At 42.0% G+C, this 20,202-nt stretch overlaps 1 long non-coding RNA gene across 1 annotated transcript in view; it reads left to right on the forward strand.

The window, feature by feature from the left end:
- Nucleotides 1-11,630, forward strand: part of LOC146575304 (uncharacterized) — a 429,876-nt gene extending 418,246 nt beyond the window's left edge. Inside the window, exon 3 of the long non-coding RNA XR_014892113.1 lies at nucleotides 11,481-11,630. This is a non-coding gene — a long non-coding RNA (uncharacterized LOC146575304). The remainder of the gene's footprint in view (nucleotides 1-11,480) is intronic.
- Nucleotides 11,631-20,202: the final 8,572 nt, after the last annotated feature.

Below are 20,202 nucleotides of genomic sequence, written 5' to 3' on the forward strand. Positions count from 1 at the left end.
GCTGACTTCTGGCTCCATGTTGGTCCTGCAGTGACAGAGATACAAACAGAGGCAGTGAGTGAAATGCAGTCGTGGAACAAACTCAGCCTTCAAACTCCATTAACACTAGTTTTAAACCTGAAGGTGGAGCGTGGCACCAAACACCTTAAAGGTCTCTTATCCCCACCTGCTGGTAGTTCTAACACATTACATCCAACCTGCTGTTAAAGATAATTCATGACTGTTCAAACACTAAACACACACACACACACACACACACACACACACACACACACACACACACACACATTATTTTATAATTTAGATTATTTTGTTGTTTCCTATTACATATTTCTATAATTTGTATAGATTTATACAGAATTATTCAGTGATAATAAATCCTATGTTTGTTTATTCTAAAGGAACCCCGTTAGCTTCCACAACAGATGTTGCTCGTCTTCCGTCAAATACTCACATAAAATATTACACAATAAAGTGGATTCAAGATATCCACATAATTTCACTCTTACATCCACAGTGAGGTTTCACAATTGTTCAAATATAAGCAATCAATAATAATAATATCAATAACATTGAGGCACATTACACAAATTTCAAAATCAAATCATGTCTTACAATATTTACAACAACTAAAAGCTCTGTAAATCGGCTTTTAAGTGCTCATTGAAGTTTTGAATAATTCTCTAATTTTTTAAGGCAACTTATTCCACTTAAAAGTTGCTCTAAATGTAACAGTTTTACAAAACGTTACTTTTAACTCGAGCATTTACTAAATTGCAGCTTGTTGAAAACTGTGTAATATGATGATGTATTTCATCTGGATACTGCAGCTGAGCAGAATAAATGTGGTGTGTTTAACAGAATTGCTTTCTTTAGAACTACAAGTAAGCCATAGAATATTTTAGCCTGTACAGGAAGCCAAGAAAGGTTATTATGCATTTTATCAATATTAGTATAGTATGAACATCTTCACACTAATCTGGACGCCTTATTCTGGACTAACTGAAGTCTGTTAAGATCTGTCTTATTAGCTGCTGACCAAATGATTGAACAATACTCCAGATGAGACATTACTAGTGCATTAATGACATCTTTCATAATGAAGAAGTGATACACAAAGAGCATTTCATAGCCATAGCTATGCCTTGTCGGCAGAGTTATGTGACATTAGTGATGTTTGTACTTTCAGCGTTAACTTGGTTTTAAAGCCTTTAAAATATACGCCGTTCAATAGTCGACCTTCATCTGACAGAGAATGTGATGATTTTGTGGATAATTAAAGTCAGTCATATATCCACAAACACAACAAGCTGAAAGTCAGTGATGCTGCTCGGTTTGCAGTCCTGAATATCACGGCACAAGCAGGATCCACTGCACTGTTAATGTGAGCTGTGTTATATTGCTGCCTCTGTTCGGTGGTGTCGAGCCAAACGGACTTTAACGTGTGTTTGAACGAGCTGACGGTTCACTCGTTAAGCTGAAAGAAAGATGCTTTAATCACAGCAGTCACACATGTGTCCACTGTACCATCTGGGACTCTTCTTGTTTACACTCGTAATAACACAAACACTAAATCCTGCTTCTCTGTGCTGTTGTGTAGCAGTGTGTACACCTGAGACTGTCACCTGTCTGTCTGTCCTGCACTCTCTCTCTGTTTCTTTCTCTCTGATTGTGGAATAAAAGTATGAACATGTGTTTATAAGTTACACTTGTGTTTGAATCCTGCAGCTTATCACACATTTGATTTCCATGTGTGACGACTGCAAGTGTCCAGAGTGAGGACAGACTGAGGGACCCACTGCTGCACATCATCTGTGAGGCTTTGCAGCCCTGATGATCCACCAGGACAAACTCAGCAGTGTGTGAGGAAGAGGAGGAGGAAGAGCCAGCAGCAGCTGACAGATGGAGAGAATAGACAGACTGTTCCCTGTTTGTGAAGGACTGCTAGGAAAGTTTAACACAACTGTCTGTGCTGAATCAGTCTTATTAGGTAATGTTCAAATAATGTGATCATCCCAGTGTTTCCAGTGTGGGAGAAAGTACTCAGGGCCTTCAGGTTACACACCATGAAAGGCAGCAACAAGTTTAATGTTCAGAAACCTAAAGTATGTATCAGCAGCAGAATGGAGCTAAAATAAATGTTGGTTCCAGTTCTATGAAGCTTTGAGTATTTTGGATCAGTAGCTGCTGTGTTTGTTGCATCATATTGCTGTAACTGTTTATATGCTTTATATATTCTGAGCTAAGTTGATCTATAGTGTTACATCATATTCTATAAGGATGTTATGTGTTTGTAGACTTTCTGCCCAGTTTGACCCATTTAGTAGACGTCAGCCTGTTTAAGGCTCTGATATCTATTCTGTATGACTTACAGCAGTTATGACATGGTCTGATTTTCTCACCCAATAAAGGAATATTTCATATATCAGTCTACTCTTCATTCTATCAGACACAGTTATCACAGCTCCTACATTTGCTTTTACACATATATGTAAGCAATGAGCCAAATTTAGTACCAACATATTAAATGAACAATATTTGTCTCTTATGTATAACACATCTGTATACACACTGTCACAGATACTTGTCTGTGAGTGAAGTGATTAATATAATAACTATAATATTGGCCATATTATATTTACATTACCACAGTGAGATGACTTTAGTCTCATGAACAACATCAGCTAATTGTTATTTACAGCTAATCTTAAACGACTGTTCAGCACAGAAATGAAGCCCAACAATCATGTTTCACAGTCCTGTGGTCTCAGCCTCAGATACTCATCAAATCACACAGAGCTCATGTAGAAACAAATGAACTAAATATGTTCTCCTTCATTTCTGTCAAACAAAGCTGTATGAAACGTTTCCAGCTGTTAGTATCATGGTTGCTAGGCAACCTGGGCAGCGCGACGGAGGCTAGACGTCCCATTTCACGAGCCTACGAGCCTCGCACTTCGGCCTTAGCGGCCTTTGAGTACGCGGCCCTTGAGGACTTTAAAGCTGCAGAACCTGAATCGGGATACAGCCATGATGATCTCCAGCCTCGTGCTCGCCAACATTCTCACCTGAGTTAAGAAGACGATCACTGAAATGGTCTCAGCAGGTCCTTTGATGACAGCAATGAAATGCAGTGGTAAGGCTTTTTGGGGATTAAGTTCGTTTTCATGGCAAAGAAGGACGATGCAGTTCATCTGATCACTCCTCATAACATTCTGGAGTGCAGGCAAAATGCTATTAGAAAAACTTAAGCAGCAACTTCTCCAGGTTCCAATATTTATGCAATTCTCAAACCTTTTGGCCACGACTGTATAACCTCTTCTGAAGTTTAGTGGATATTATACATGGTTATGCTCAGGATGTGTCGGCCAGTTTCCACTGGAAACGCCTTTTGGTTAAACTGTCAGCGAGGAATTTGCATTTGCACTGTTACATTTTTATATAACTTTAATGCACATAAACAACAGCTGCTTGTTTCAGTGAAAATACATTGATGGCTTTTTAATAAAGTTGTGCAGCTGTAAAGTATTTTGTCTGCTGTCAATTCTATCGTCAGCTACATCGTTATGGCAAATGTTCAGATGTATATGGTGATAAATATCTTTGGTCATATGGTCCTGCTCTGTCTGTCACCTTCTGTGTTGAGCTCATTGTTTCCTCTGTAGTGGCTGAGCTGAGTCCAAGTAGCTGAAAATGTTCCTCTGCTGCTCCGTCAGACTCTCCTCCTCCTGCTGATCAGCTGGGACACAAAACAGATCTTTGTTAGGCTCCACACTGCACTGAAGAGTCAAAGTGTCTCATATGTTCATCTGACAAGTAAAAGAACACATTTTTGTTTCCCGAGGTGGGCAACTTGTTGGAAACAAACACAAAAGGTTTGAGCACTGATACCTGCCATTGCTGGCTTTGAAAGATGCAACGCCAGCAATGTGGATTGTCAAGACTCAAACCAATCATCAAGCAAAGACAACAGGGATCATTTGTTTCTGTTTATTTAGCATTCACAGCATTTGTAGTTGCCTTCTGTGCAGGGGAAGTCCACGCACACTGTGTGGTACCGCCATCCGCAGAAGGTGCATTCAACCTCTGTAAGAGAAACGAGGTTGTCTGAGACTGAAATGATATTCACTAAAGAAGTGGGGATTTGTAAAACTTCAAGTGTATGATAAGGTGAAAACAAATACACAACTGCATATCATGTAGTTGAAGGTTTTTTTTCTTTTGGAAGACCGGAAAACACTGAAAGTTACAAATTAGTCCTTTATTTATCCAGGTAAAAAAAAAATCTCATTGAGATTAAAAATCTCATTTCCAAGAGAGACCTGGCGTCATGGCAACACAAGTCACATACCACACAGGTATATAACATTTAAAACAAACACAATATCCCAACATGTGTAACAAATGTATTGTGCTTGAAACAAATTCAGAATAGGTGATAAAGCAGCTGCACATGTGTGTCACGAGTAAATCTGGCTGTATAACAAACAGAAACAAGTGATCCTGCTGTCTTTGCTCAATGGTTGGTTTGAGTCTTGACAATCCACATTGCTGCCATCTTTCAATATGTTTGAATGCACCAGTGTAAGTGCAGCCACTCAGACTCAATGTGTTCATAGAAACAGGTGCAGATGTGTCACGAGTTCATCCAGCAGTAGCTATGGCACTTGGCCACAGGGGGCAGCAGTGGACTGACCTGCATTTGAGACTGCTCCAGCTGCTCTGTGACAGTCAGTAGATCTGCTACAAATTGCAGATCATATGCAAGTTTTGAAATGACATTATAAATATTCCTAACTTAGCCACGGCAGCCATGTTGATGTATTACCTATATTGGCTGAAAATGTTCATTTGCAGAGAAAAGACACAGGCAGACTGTGCTTACAGGATGTTACATGTTATTATGTGATGTTACTGAAATCATCATGAATAACAGGAGTGGTGATTCCTGTAACTTTGTGTATATAATTTGGCATTTCTTACTGATGCAGGCCAAAAATAAATACATAAACTGAGCACCTGATGGCTTTGAACTTTTGTTGTCCATCTTCCATTGGTTTGAATTTTGCGCTCCAGTACAAACACAAATCCCCCAACCCGAGGATCAGCACAATTAACCTAACAGACCTACACCTTAGTTCACAGATTCACTTTGTCTAAGGTTGATTTCTGGGATTTCACACAACCCAGGATTCAGATCGTGAATCCATGATGGGCTTGGATTTACATCATTATAAATGAAATGTGCTCTACTTGGAAGCAGCCGGCCCCGCCCCTTTTGACGGGTTGTGTGAGACTTTAAATCATCAAACTGTAAATTATAAATTTAAATTGTTATTGATCCTTTACCCCGAGTCCTAAAGTGTAGATTTATTTTCTTACTCTTCTTATATTTGTTGTTTGTTTACTTGCACCGCTGTAACTGCAGCCTCGTCGTCTCGTCTCTATATGCTGGACTGTCTGTAGCGGAGATGACAATAAAGTTTACTTTGACTTCAGCAGCGCGCAGGCGCACCGAGGGCTCTCGCGCTCACTTTATAGAATGTAGAAAAAACATGGGTGCAGATTATAAGTCTGTATCATAATATCTGTTTGTTGTTTTCATTTTGTTTTGCGAGTTGGTTATTAGATGCCGCTCCAGCCAGCCAGAGACTCCCCGCCGCCCCGCCCTCTCCTCCCTGTGCCGCCAGCAGCAGGCGCACCTCGCAAACGGAGGGCGCCCTTACTCCCAGCAAATGGCTGATAGAAAACCGATCGGTGCCTACGAATTTCCCAATATGCGCTGGCATGACGTCGGGGAAGCATGGGTACGACCGATTATTTTATTTTTTTCTTGCCAATGCCCGTGATGCCCCCCCCACCACGATGCATTCTATTGGTTTGCACACTTACACACACCCAGCTGTGGTTTCCTGTTTTGCTGGACTCTGGAGAGCCCCGCCTTTAACGCTCTTCTCTCACAGAGAGCAACAGAAAACTTGGAAAAACTCCAGATTGACTGAACTCAGTTCAAAGTTACCTTGACACCTTTAGATGTGAGACGTAGTGATGGTCCGCTTGAAGCTGACGCTCCGGTGCGTGTGTCAGAAAGATCAACGCGCTGCTTCAGAAGCACCGTGTCGAGGCTTGATTCGTTTGGCCAGAGTCACGTGATCAGTGACGTCTGAAGCTTCGTTTAGAACGTACCTTTTTTTAAATCGAACTTTATTGAAACACAATGAGTATACAACATACAAACAGATGAAGTTTACAAAAGAACAGAACATGAACATACAGAACCAGGAGTAAAAAAATGATGATATGAGGAGGCGAAAAAAATCTACATATAAATATTGTTCTGAGAGGCTTTTTGTTGGTTGAGTCTGAAATTGATTGTATGTACAATTCATATCCTTATAAAAAGGCAGAAATATGGTGTTTTATTAATAAACTTACATTTATGGATATAAAATAGCTAAAAGTATTAACAAATTTTTTATAAAAAAACATTTATCATTCTTCCTGGGGAACTTAAAGAAACAGAATAAAACATTTTCCCATCGTAAAGAAAACTCCCTTAAAATATAGACAATAACAAAACTGCTAAATTCTTCCAGAATCTCTGTGTAGAGGAACCAAAAGAGATGTGTCACAGTTTCTGGATGATCCCCACAGAAAGTTCAATTAGTATTTATGTCTCTTTTAAATGTTACCATATAGTGACTGGCTGGGTCACATTTATGAAGAATTTTATATGAGATTTCCTTCACCTTGTTCACAACTAGATATTTATGGGATCATCCAGACTGTCTTCCAGGTGATATCTGGAACATGTCGGTTCCAGTAAGATATTCTATATATGGGAGAGAGACGATATCTTCTTGGAATAAACTACGTATTCTCTTATTGCTGTTACCAAGTTCCTGTGAAAAGCAGATTTTTCCCACTGCTGACTCAGCTGGATCAGGGAGAGTGACTGAGGCAGATATTGAGCTGTCAGTGTTTTTATATAACATTAAAGTCCCTGAGGGTATGGCACCAAGCACCATTGAGAATTCCCCAACACCACTTCCCCTGCCAGTGGTGGACTCCCTCAGGTGTCGGTGCGTTGGTGGTTCTTTGTGTCTGGGGGTGGGCGTCCGGGTACACACCGGCTCACTCCCTGGTGACCGCTTATCGGGGCCTGGAGCCTGGGGCTCGCTTGGGCCACTTCGGAGGTGGGGTGCCCCCGGCGTCTCGGCCTGGGGCTCGGTCACTCAGGCACAGCTGGCTGCCGGCGGAGCTCACGGGCGCGTCACTGCAACCCCCCCTGGCTTCTGCTCCGCGGCTGCTGAGTGAGCCCTCATCTGGGACTCTCCTCAGCTCTTTCTGGGACAGTGGCGCGGCTGCCCCTCTGTTGGTCTTCCTTGGTCTCTTGTGTTCTGGGGGCCTCTGGATGTCTGGAGTTTTGATCTCCTCCATACCTGCTTCATGCCCTGGAGGACGGGGCTGTGGCCCCCCCACACCCTCTAGCAGATCGTTACATGGAGAAACCTTTGGAATACAAGCATGCTGATCCACACAGGTATGCACACAGGTGTACACACGGGTGATCACAGACGCGGACTACAGCTTTCTTGGCTGCTGCCTCAAAGCACATTGTGCGCTGTCTATCTTGCGTGCTGCACAATATCGTTTATTATTTAGTATCTACTGATATCTACTGCTAGCTAGTTTATTGTGATGGTGCTGTTTTTTATTATGTTGCTCTTTGCTGTTTGCTTTCTCTTCTGTTTTTTTTCTCCATACAGGTGACCCAGGTGTTTTTTTTTTCTTTCTTCCCCCCCTTCTCACCGTCTCTTCTCCCCTTTGGTTTTCTTTCGCTCCCTCTCTTTCTTTCATTCTTTCTCCCTGTCCTATCCCCCAGTCATGTCTGTCCCGTTTGTAGCAACTGAAAATAAAATAAATTCATAATTATAATAAAGGTCAATCAAATGGACCAATATGGCAAGGTCCTGATGATCCACTTGGTAAAATAAATCCGCTTGGCATCTTTCTTGGCCTTAAGACAACAATTCTGATGCTATAGATCCAAACGGGACACAAAAAAAAAAAAAAATCAAGCACATTGTCCTAACCTTAACACCATAATGTTTAACAGTTAATACCCTCAAGTTGAAGGATAACCACCCAACACTAGAAGTACCCACTGATGTTTTCTAGAGACCTTTGAAAGATACACTCTCAGAAAAGATGTCTTACCCACTTTTTGTGTTCATGTATTTTAAAACGCACACACACAAATAATTGAGCACATTATTCTCCAATCACGTTGCAATTTGTGTGCACCATTATTCTATTTTTAACTGTCATAAAATGATCATTGGTTTCTTTTGGTGTGAGAGCTGAGGCGAGGAATGAAACGAAAGAAAAAGACAGGAAAGTCAGTCATTCGGTTAACACTTAGACCCCCGGAGAGCAGTCATTTTGGTTTTCTACCTTAGACCCCCGCGGAGTCATCATTTTGCGTTTCTACCTTTAAAAGCCGGAGAGCAGTCAGTCAAATGCTGGAGTCATTCATATGTATATTAGGTCGTTACCTAGGAATTCTGGAGGGAGGGGAGTGGGGGTGAGTGATTGAGGGGGTGGGGGAGCTGCTAAAAGCTGTGAACTTCCTTTTGTGTTTCATCTTGATGCATTCTCAATCATCCAGGGAAATAAATCTCCAAAAGTCACCAACTTGGAGTGTTTCAGTTTGCCATCTTGGGGAGAAATCAACACACATGGGTGTATGTCCTTTGTTGCTGACATTTATTGATAAAAACAGTACAAAAAACCAACCATTTGTACACATATTTACAAATAATTCAACATTGTCAGCAATCACTCACAATCCTGGCACTGCCATGGTATCTGTCGTCTGCATTTACCACATGTGTACCTGTAGCAGTGAACACATCGCACAGTGGCCTGATTTTTTTTGCATCTGTGTTTGACCTGACACGTGGCCCTTTTTCCAGGGCTCGGTGTGGAGGGTTCTGCCCGAAGCAACTGATCTTTTCTTGCCTTCTTCGCAGCTACATGAGAGTGAGCCAACTCTGTTGCAAGCGCCACCAGGAAGTCCACCCGTCTTTCCTTCGTCCCGGTGCATGCTTGATACAGCACATGTGCATTCAGTGCTGCCATGTCAATCATGTTATAAAACACGGCGACTGGCCAGCGCCGTGTTCCTTTGCGGACAGTGTACTCCCGAACCATCTGGTCCATCACATCCACGCCACACTTTGTTTTGTTGTAAAGGGTGACAGTGTTTGGCTTCCTTTTGGTAGTGTTATCAGTCTGAACCACGCCGTGCATGCTGCTAAGAATATAGACTGTCTTCTTCCGTTTGGCCGCATACGCCGTCAGCGTGGCAGCAGAGGTTGAAAACACCTAAGAAATAAGATAAATTGTTATTTCCATAGCCCTTTTACACACAATGAAACACATAAACATAGAACCACAAAAGACCTGCAACATACCTGAGTGGTGAATTCATTGCGATCTGTCTGTCTAGTGGATTGAGGAATTTCCCTGCGAATCTTGTTGACTGTGTCGAGGATGGTGGTTTTCCGTCCAAGAAGTTTTTGCGCAAGTGAAAGCGATGTGAAAAAATTGTCCGTGGTAACATTTCTGCCCTTGTCTAGGAATGGTTCCATCAGCCTCATTACTACATTTTCAGAAAGTCTCTCCCCAGTGGGACGACTGGGGTCCTTGCCAAGATATGGGAAGACATTGCAAATGTACTTGGATTTTAGGTCGCAAGCCACCCAAAACTTGATCCCAAACTTGTCAGGTTTACTTGCAATATACTGCAGGAAACAGCACTGAGTCTTTGATGGGAAAAGCTGTTCATCAACGGTGATATGTAGACCAGGGTTGTAGCACGTGATGCAGTTGGTGACAAATGATCCCCACACACTGGAAATTGCAGCGAACTTATCAGTCTTTGCTCGATCACTGCGGGTGGACTTGTCATCAAAGCGTAGGTGTTGCATGATGTCTTGGAAGCGGTTTCGTGCCATAGTTCCAATTATCTGTGGGTTTCCCAGGTTTGCTGACCAGCAGTCATTTAGAGATGGAACCCTGGTAACCCCCCGCAAGATCACAATTGCAATAAATGCCATTAGTTCAGGGAGGTCCATGAACCAATGAACATCCTCCGTTTGCTGTGCATGTTGAATAGTCCATTCTTGAATGCTACGAAGCATGTCAAGAGTGACGAAACACAGGAAGCTCTGAAGGCGACTTGAGATACTTCTCCTGGCCTTAGCCGTTGGCTCTCCATCTGCAGCGTACGCTTCTATTGGGGTGAAAGGGAGACGGGTCCCCACATGTTCTTCACGCCACACTGTGCCATCTTTCGCTGTCTCAGTCCCCAAACAAGGTCTCTTTTTCGGTGGAGAAGCAGTCTCCTCATCTGCAGTGTGAACAAATTCAAATTGTGAGCAAAATGGGAAGGTCAAACAAAATCACAAATGCATGCATAGATACTAATTATAATTCCAGTATCTCCTCCTCTGTATCAGAATAATGTCTGAAATATCTTACTTACTAACTACATCCACTTACTTGTTTGAAATGAAAAAGGAAATAACATGAAATGAAACTAACCGGAAGACTGATCAGACAGCTCTGAGTCCGAATCCGGCTGAACTGCTAGGTCTTCTCCATCCGAGTCACAAGGGTCGACTTCCCTCAGGATCATTTCCAAGGCCTGCTGAGTGGTGAGTCTCCTCTGCATTTTCTTTCCTTGGAGAGGAGGTCCGTACACCAGAGGATTCTTCAGGGCAGGGCGATGAATTTTCTTTCCTTGGAGAGGATTCTTCAATGAAGATTCTTCAATGAAGGAGTAGGCGAAGTGCAGTGTATATATACCCTTCGGACACTCCCTCCACCCCCTAGCCGGTCACACCCCTAACCAATCAGATTGGTGGGTTAGTGTTACCAGTGCTCTGATTGGTGCCTCTGATTGTACCATTATATTTGAACAATTGTGAAACCTCACTGTGGATGTAAGAGTGCAATTATGTGGATATCTTGAATCCACTTTATTGTGTAATATTTTATGTGAGTATTTGACGGAAGACGAGCAACATCTGTTGTGGAAGCTAACGGGGTTCCTTTAGAATAAACAAACATAGGATTTATTATCACTGAATAATTCTGTATAAATCTATACAAATTATAGAAATATGTAATAGGAAACAACAAAATAATCTAAATTATAAAATAATGTGTGTGTGTGTGTGTGTGTGTGTGTGTGTATGATTTTAGTGTTTGAACAGTCATGAATTATCTTTAACAGCAGGTTGGATGTAATGTGTTAGAACTACCAGCAGGTGGGGATAAGAGACCTTTAAGGTGTTTGGTGCCACGCTCCACCTTCAGGTTTAAAACTAGTGTTAATGGAGTTTGAAGGTTGAGTTTGTTCCACGACTGCATTTCACTCACTGCCTCTGTTTGTATCTCTGTCACTGCAGGACCAACATGGAGCCAGAAGTCAGCGCTCTCAGGAGGCCGACAAACCTCACAGAAGAAAGGGAGAGAAAAAACACACCTGTGACGAGTGTGGGAAGGAGTTTACTCTGAAGGCTTCACTAAAACAGCATCAGGTCATCCACACTGGAGAGAGACCGTTCAGCTGTGAACAATCAGAGAGACATATATATATATTCTACTTTTCTAAATGATTGACTATTTCAATGGAGAACCTAAATGACACGGACCCGTGTTTGTTATTACATATCTCTATTTTGAATGTGACAAGTCTATCATTGCCTGTTATTCATAGGTATTCACAGAGTTTTTGGCCTTTTTTTCCTCTATAAAAGCTAATTGACTCTTTACAGTGGCCTGCTATGGTTAATAATAACATGTTCAGTCATGAGTGAAATCAAAGCTTTTCTTCACTTTAGCATTTAACATTCCCAACAATATAATGTGATACCTTAATTAAAACACAGCTAATAAAACACAATTTTCTTAATGCAAACATCAGTGACTCAACATTAGCAACCAAAGGGTTCAGTCTGCAGCTCACACTCATGTGAAGCTACAGCCTCCCCCTTTAGTCTCTGTCATCCTTCTGCTCCTGCAAACACAAAACAAAGCAAGACAAAACCTCCACCCTTCTTCTACAGGCTGGGTGAATTGTTGTGGACATTCACTAATCCTAAAGTCGGCACCGTTTTTGTCTCAGTATCAAGTCTAGATCCTGGTTACCATAAAAATTGAAGGGGTCTACAACAACTACCATCCTCCTATCTTTATCCTGGTTGCAGCAGGGCCGGGAACAACCCTGAAGTGATAGGTTACCAGGCAGGGTACACCCCGGACAGCTCACCAGTCTATCAGATAGAAACACACAGCCGTTTACATTCATGGATAATTTAGAATCATCAGTTAACCTAGCTCTAATAACTGCCTGACTTTTCCTCTCACACTGGAAACCAGAATACCCAGAGAGAAACCACTGCAAACTAGCCAGACTGTGGCCTTGAGCCCAGGAGCTTCTTACTGTGGAGCAACAGCACTAACCAGCATGCCAACAATGGAGGAAATACAGGAAAGCTATGATTTCCTGTATTTGATGCAATGAAGTTGAATTTCGTACAGATCTTTAAAGCCTGAGGCAATCGTGTTAAACACACGCGAGATGCTCACGTAAATCCAAGAGCTGCCCTTTTTTGTTCCTTTTTTTTCTCAGTGTGTTCCTCCTTCAGTTTGTCAATATAAAATTGTACTTAGCAGTCAGTATAAGCTTTGAGTGATATAAGTTTGCATGTGACAGAATACTGCATGATGACCTTTTGATGACTTAGATTTGATAAATTCTTCCTCACAGCGATAAAAGCTGAACCAGCTGTGATTATTTCACTCCTGCCAGGAAGAGGAGAGCTGGACACTTTATCTGCACTAACAAGAAGAGAACCACACACACACTCCCTACACACTAACATCCCTCTGCCTATGAATAGATGTATTCACTGTTGTATTACGTTTGTATATAAATAAAGACAAGTGCAAGAACAGAGCGCACATCACAGGCCCCACTCTGGTGGGAGCATCTGTGATCATGCCCTTGCAAGTAAAAGCTGCAGCGTCTGTGTGTTTCTACCTTTAGATTCTCAGCTGAAGAAGTGTCTTTAGAATAAATCTCTTGAGGAGTAAACATGACTTGGGATCTGATGATTTTTTTAGATATCTACAGATCAGAAATTATTTTAATCACAACTTAATTTGTAGAAACATTCTTATTACTAACCAAATCTGAAGTGCAAAGTAAAATTATTTCTAAATTATATAACAGCATCCGGCGGTGTAAAAACGACAGCACTCTGTATATTAAAGCGAAGTGGGAAAAGGAGGGTAATTTGACAATTACAGAGAAGTGTTGGGCTCATGCATGCAAGATACAGTGGGCTACCACTGGGTCTAATGTTTGGCATGAATTTAGCTGGAAAAGCATCATGAGATTTTTCATTACCCCTGCTCAACAAAGATATCGAGGACTTGCTGATAAATGTTGGAGATGTGGGGGAGACGGAGCTAACCATTTCCACATCTTTTGGGACTGTAAAGATATTCGCCAGTATTGCTCTCTAATCCATGATCATTTACAAAATGTTTTTTCATTTGTTTTTCCTTCAACTTTTGAGACCATGTTTTTGTGCAATGCACCAGTGGATAAACTGGATTCCAACGACAGAAGACTCCTGTACATCCTTCTGGCCGTAAGTAAAAAGCCTCTTACGAGAAGATGGCTTAAGCCTGAACCACCAACGATAGAAGACTGGATCCATTCTGTACAAGAGATCTATACGATGGAAAAAGTGTCATTTTCTCTTAAACTTCCAGGGAATATGGTCTAAATGGACAGACTATGTTAAGCATATGAGGTTTGATTTTGTGTACGATGTTACAACCCTGAGTACTACGTAAACCTGGCTGCCCTGCTGCCTCCTAACCCTAGATTTTTTGTTTGTTTGTTTGTTTGTTTGTTGTTGTTGTTTTTTGGGGGGGGGGTTGTTTTTGTTTTTGTTTTTTTCTTCTTTTCTTTTCTCTTCTCTTTCTGTTTCTACCTGTGGCTCCCTATGTGTGTTTTGTTAGAGTCTTCCCAGTTTAGGTTTTGTAGAGTTTTGTGTTCAGCAATAAAAGCTGCCATTTTGAGTTCAGTCTTGTCTCCAGTGAGTTTGCGTTTGGGTCAAATTCCTGCCTGCACACAGCCGATCATGACATTATTGACCAAAGATAAGCTCACATGTCACCTCATGACACAGACACTTATTTCCACAGCATGCACGAGGACTGACAATAAGTGTCTATAAAGCCACTTCTATCTGCCACACCTGTGCTTCAGTCATGGTTGCTCTCCTCTCACTCTGTCATTTATCCACAGTCTGCCTCCCTCTGCTCCGTCAGCTGACGTCCTCTCTACACCACCTGCTGTGTTTTATCCTGCAAAAACACATTTAAGAAGCGTTGCACCGAGTAACGGGAGGAACTGCTATAAAATCCATTTAAAGGAGGTGGTGCTGAGTGCTGTGACTGGGGTCCCACCACTGACATCACGGGTGGAGGACATGTTGGAAAACTGCTACAAAGTGCTGTGCAGCCAGCAGAGCTTACAGTCTGTCCTGTGTGTCATACAGGCTCTCACACTTAGTGTTTCTGTGACACATTGAAGAGAAGTTTGTGTTGTTCACAGTTGTGCTTGTACTGAGTGACAGCTGACATGACCTAACAGGAATAATGTGTCTGTGCTGAATGAGAAGTAACACACAATGAAGTCTTGATGCATCTCAATCATCCAGGAAAGTGAGTCTGTTGCTTCTGTTCATCTGGACGCAGCGTTTTGTGGGAGAAACGTGTCGTCATCATCAGGTGACGTCTTCAGTCTCAGCTGCAGGTTTCAGTCTTACAAACAGGACATTTGCATAAAGACTGAAAGCAGCTGCAGGAACGATGGGCTGGGAGCTCCGTTCCTTCATCTTAATTATGCAGATTCTCAGGACCATTGATCAACAACCACTGATCCATGTCCATGAGTCCCATTCACAGAGATGTGGGAATGGCTGCAGTCACAGCATGTAAGATGGAAATAAATGAGAAGTATTTAGCTGAAGTGGATTTGATTTATGTTAGTTCTTTTTTAACTTGTAGTTCTACATTGGAAGATTATTGTGATATTGAAATATAAAAATACATTTATATTCTATTATTTTCTCAAAATAAGCGTCACACTCGTGGAAGCCGGTGTACCCGCCGAAACGCCTGCATTTATGGAGACTTTCAGCCCCAGGTAGGCCAGTTATGGATCTTGGGATCCACATTATGTCAGCAGCTCCACCGTGAACTGTGTTCAAACAAACACGCTCACGCCTCACAGACGACAGCTTACAGTCCTGTAGAGATAAAGTCACTTCGTACAGCCCCGACCTGCAGACGCTGTGCGCAGAGGTTCAGGAGCAGAAGTCCCGTTGTAAACATACCACGGCAGACCCGACGATGTTTCCATGAACACGCTTTCAGCATCTCTTTATTGACCACTCAGCCTGTGAGTGGGTCCTGTCTTCTCCACGTCCACACCACCTTCATGAATGCACGGGCACCCCCCTCCAGACCTGATCCCTCCGTCCGTGCACATACCACTCACACCCGTCTCCTCATACTGGGGCGAGTTTTATAAAGTGATATTTCAGTGTGAATTTATACAATGACTTCATCTTTGATCCTGACACTGTGGGGCCCCCTTATACACAGACGCGTTTTAGACACTAGTCTGTAAAGGTGTATGTTAGACAAATTGTGTTGCCTTTGATGTACATTGTCATATTGTCTCAGTAACGGGACATTGACAGATATTTTAGACAACCCCCCCCCCTTCACTAAGGTGTCGGTTATATTCTCCTCACAAATGTAATAATAACTTCTAAGCTCTCCTGACAGGATAATAACACAAACAGACACACATTGTCATGGGTAGTGAGGCAGACTCAGCGCAGACCAGAAACTCCTTCAAACAAGAGTGAATTTATTTACAGTGCTCTCCACAGTGAAACATGTGTACAACGGTGTTTGGGAAAAGGGGCCGGAGTCCAGGAAGAGAAGGTTTTCACACGGATTTCACAAACAGCTCCTCTTCTCTCCACCAGCACTCTGGCTCACGCTCAGTCACAGTGCACAGGGAACGGGTCCAGGGGGAATGCTGACGGCTCAACGATCCAGCGACGAGTTGAGCAGGTCCGCCATCTTAAGTAGTGCTCTAATTCGTGATCGGCGGCAGGGGTGCTGATCATCCCCAGGTGCGTGGGCCAGGGGCGGGAGCCCACACTGAGCTCCGCCCCGGCAGGAGAAAGAGAGAGCAGAGGCGAGAGAGGGAGAATGAACAAAACTAAGTGTCTGACTGGCGTCAGCTGGCGAGGTGCGGGGACCATGACACACATGGAGCTGACTGTGAGTCCACAGGAGGCCTCCGTCCCCTCACTGTCTCTGCTGTGGTGAACATCTGGAGTCCTTTAACTGCTCGTCTCACAGGAGACTCAGCGAGGACGCCTCTGGTCTGCTCACTTTATCTCCACCATCTCCACCCACATCACTGACACTCAGCCCCACCCTGTCTCTATCTGTGACCTTTCACCCACTTTAACTAAGGTGGTGATCTACTGTGATAAGTTGCATCAGAAGCTTCATGGTAGAATCAAACTCTGTTGGTTCGTTTGCACGATAATGTTAATCACACACACACACGCATGTACGCACGCACGCACACACGCGCACACGCACGCACACACACACACACACACACAACAATTCTCACACTGGGGTTTTTGCAAATGATATCAGTGACCACAACCAAGACCACAAATAGCTTTTAAAGGAGATTTGAAGCTTTTCTGGCAGCAAGCTTCATGATTTATGGGACTATAACTGGAACAGAATCTACCTGATCACCAATGGTGACACTCCAGATCAAACCCTGATAACTCATAACCTACATGGTCATTTCAAGTGTGGGGGATGCATTAATTGTCAATACACCAAAAATGTCAAATCATTCAAAGACCCTATAGGTGACAAAGCCATTGCCACAAAGGGCTTTATCACATGCAGAACTAAAAATGTAATCTACATGATACAGTGCCCATGCAATAAGATATATATAGGAGAAACATCCCGCCCTCTTAAAGATTGAATTAATGAACACAGAAGTTCGATCAAGAGGAATGATTCAACCAGCCCTGTTGCAAGACACTTCAATGATAAACATCCAAATTCACCATTATTTTTCCGGCATTGAAGCCATTAAACTAAACCAAAGAGGTGGCAACATAAATTTTATCCGGAAAAAAAGAGAAGCATCTTGGATATTCCGTTTTAAGAGTCTGCACCCCAGAGGTATGAATGAGCATTTTTCGATCAATGAGGTTTTATGAACTACACCTTTTTTAAAAAGAATTATTTTTATTTTTTTATCCTAATTTTATCAGTTAAATTACTCTCACATGAGTAATGTTTATTCAAGTAATCTTGTTAGTTCAGCCAAAGAAGGAGTAGCGTGCTAGACATCTCATCTTAAGTCTACATTTTAAGTCTAATCTTTAGAGACTTTACAATTTAGAGACATAAATAAGGTTCTTTTAACAAATGTGTTCCCATGTGATGATGTAATCTTGTTTTCTAATTCTAACGTGCTTTTACCATTAAAGACTGCCCCCCTGTTTTTGTTTTGTTTGTTTAAAATCTGTGTGTATATTTATAGCATCCTTCTTATGCATTTCATGCACGTGTTATTTTCAGACATATGGGGGTTATGTCCCCCCCTCCTCATCATTAATGATCTAGCCCAGTATTTACTTGGGCGGGACTTAACCAATTAACCAATACCTACCTATTATATGTCAGCTGACCTATCTATGAAGTTTTGACTGGTTAATTTGAATTTTTTTCTGTTTCCTGTCTTGTATTTAAGCAATTCTTTACAATGTTTTACTATGACCGTGATGAAGGCCACAAGCCGAAACGCGGTGGTCAATTATTAAAGTTGTTCTTCTTCCCTCAAGTGTTGCTGGAGTTCCTGCTTTTTTTATATACAAGTTATATGCCAGACAAAGGAGGAGGTGATCAGTGCAATATAAGGTGCAATGTGATGGGTGGTGGTGCACAGTGAGTGTCCAGGGTGCGAGGGGTCCTTGAGGATGACATTGCCAGTATATAAATGTCTCTGAGGGAGGTTAGTGTCGGGCCCAGGGCCGCTCTGCTGCCCTCACCACCCGCTGCAGTTTCCTCTTGTCCTCCACAGCAGCTGAACCACAGTGTGCAGCAGAAGGAGCTCCATGGTAGAAGTTCATTAGCAGTTTGTGATTAGCATTCTTGGACATACGTAGATCTTGTGGAGATACAGAAATTATTTTTACTGCAATAATATAACCTGCATTATTAACATTGCCTTAATAATATTACTTACAGGATTGATATTGTATCAAAGATGTTTGCCATCATATTAACCTTTTTCATTACAGGTGTAGCTATGATCATTTTATACACATTGCATATTTGTGCTCATTCAGAGTTGATGTTCAGTCTATTAAAGGTCTCAAGCTTTGTGAAGCGCTATGTCTTCACAATCCATTGTGTGGGTGACCTGGAACATAGAAGGCCGCGTACACGCTTGCAAACACATATAATCTAGAAACTTGCCAGGCCAAAGGTCTGGAATTCATTTAGCTTCTAACTGCATGTTAGTCTACTTGGTAACAGATGACAGGAGAGCAGTTAAGAAAGGGATCAGTCTTCAGGGACCATGTAGGCTTGAAATGTATTACCATGTATGGCAGGTGTTATCAAAAACTGAACTTTTGTATCTCTTTTTACACATTTAAGATGTACCATTGACTGTAATCGATGTATTTTAATCTGTAATTGACGCACGAGGGGGCGTAAAACCCTGATGCTATGAAATCATCATCTTGTGTATTCTTAGGGGGAGGCGTTTTGCTGATGTGATGCTGTATACTTCTTCTCCTGCGTGTGTTTTAATAAACTCATTGTCTGATTGCACTCTCCTGAGCCTCTGCTGGTGTGTTCTGTTGCTCAACATTTTTCGAACTCGAAACAATCTCAAATTAAAAACCAATGATTGATGCAAAACTCATTTGTTACTTTGGGTTTGCTAGTTTCAGTTTATTTAATATGAACTTTTAGTTATGTCATTTCTTCTTCAAGTAATGATTCAAGACAAAGAGAAGGTAATAAGGCAAAGACGTGGTATTGGCCACTAGTGAAGTGTGTGACTGTCAGGCTGCCAAACAAACCTCTTCTCCAGCACGTCACACTTGTGGAGCTTCCTGGAAACTGTGACTGTAACAAGAGCAGAGATCAGATGTGGAAAGGGCTCATTCAAGTTTAATTCAAATGTATCTGCACCTTTAACTTTATCTGCACCAAGTCTGATCTGTGTGATCATTCACATGATCTGAAAGCAACTTAAAATTCAAATATAGATCTTGGGGAAGAAACACTGACTCCACATTCACAGGAGACTGAAGACACAAAAATAAAAGAAATGAATCAGCCAGTTGACCAGTGTGCTTATTTTAGCAACTGTTTAATATTAGATTTTTCATAAACTCTGAGACATTGTAAGTACATTTGTAAATACACCCTCTAGTGTAAAATTTGTGTTGATGAAGATGAAACAAGGGTTGACATTTCAGCAAACAATGATCCCAAACACAGCCAGCTGGTTTCAGAGAGAGAAACTAAAGCTGATAGAACGGCCATTGACCTGAATCCTCACAGTTTATAGAAGGGGCCCTGTTGATGTGGAGAAACATCTGAGCACATGTGATGTGCAAGTTAAGAGCATTTGAGCATCTCATGGTGGTTACCTCAGATACTATCTGTCACTTTGTGTAGAGCCACGCCCACAGTGCACAGAATACATGTGTTCGACTAATTTGTCCACCAGGAGGCATCTTGATGCTGTCATCATACACAAAGGCTTTTGTACAAAGTGTTAAACAAACTGCAGCAAGTGTGTTCAAGACTTTTTCCCTGTCTTATTTCTCTTTATTACACATAATCTATGGAAACGTGTGGTTTGATTACTTTGCATGTGTGGATTTGATGGGTTGTTGCCACATCTGGTGAGATTTTCATGTCAACAGAACCTTCTGAAATATATTTCTTTAGAAAATTGGT

This window comes from Mchenga conophoros, linkage group LG4, assembly GCF_057382185.1.
Source record: "Mchenga conophoros isolate Kocher_MC1m ecotype Shallow Benthic linkage group LG4, M_conophoros_male_GT1.1, whole genome shotgun sequence".
Lineage (NCBI taxonomy): Eukaryota > Metazoa > Chordata > Actinopteri > Cichliformes > Cichlidae > Mchenga > Mchenga conophoros.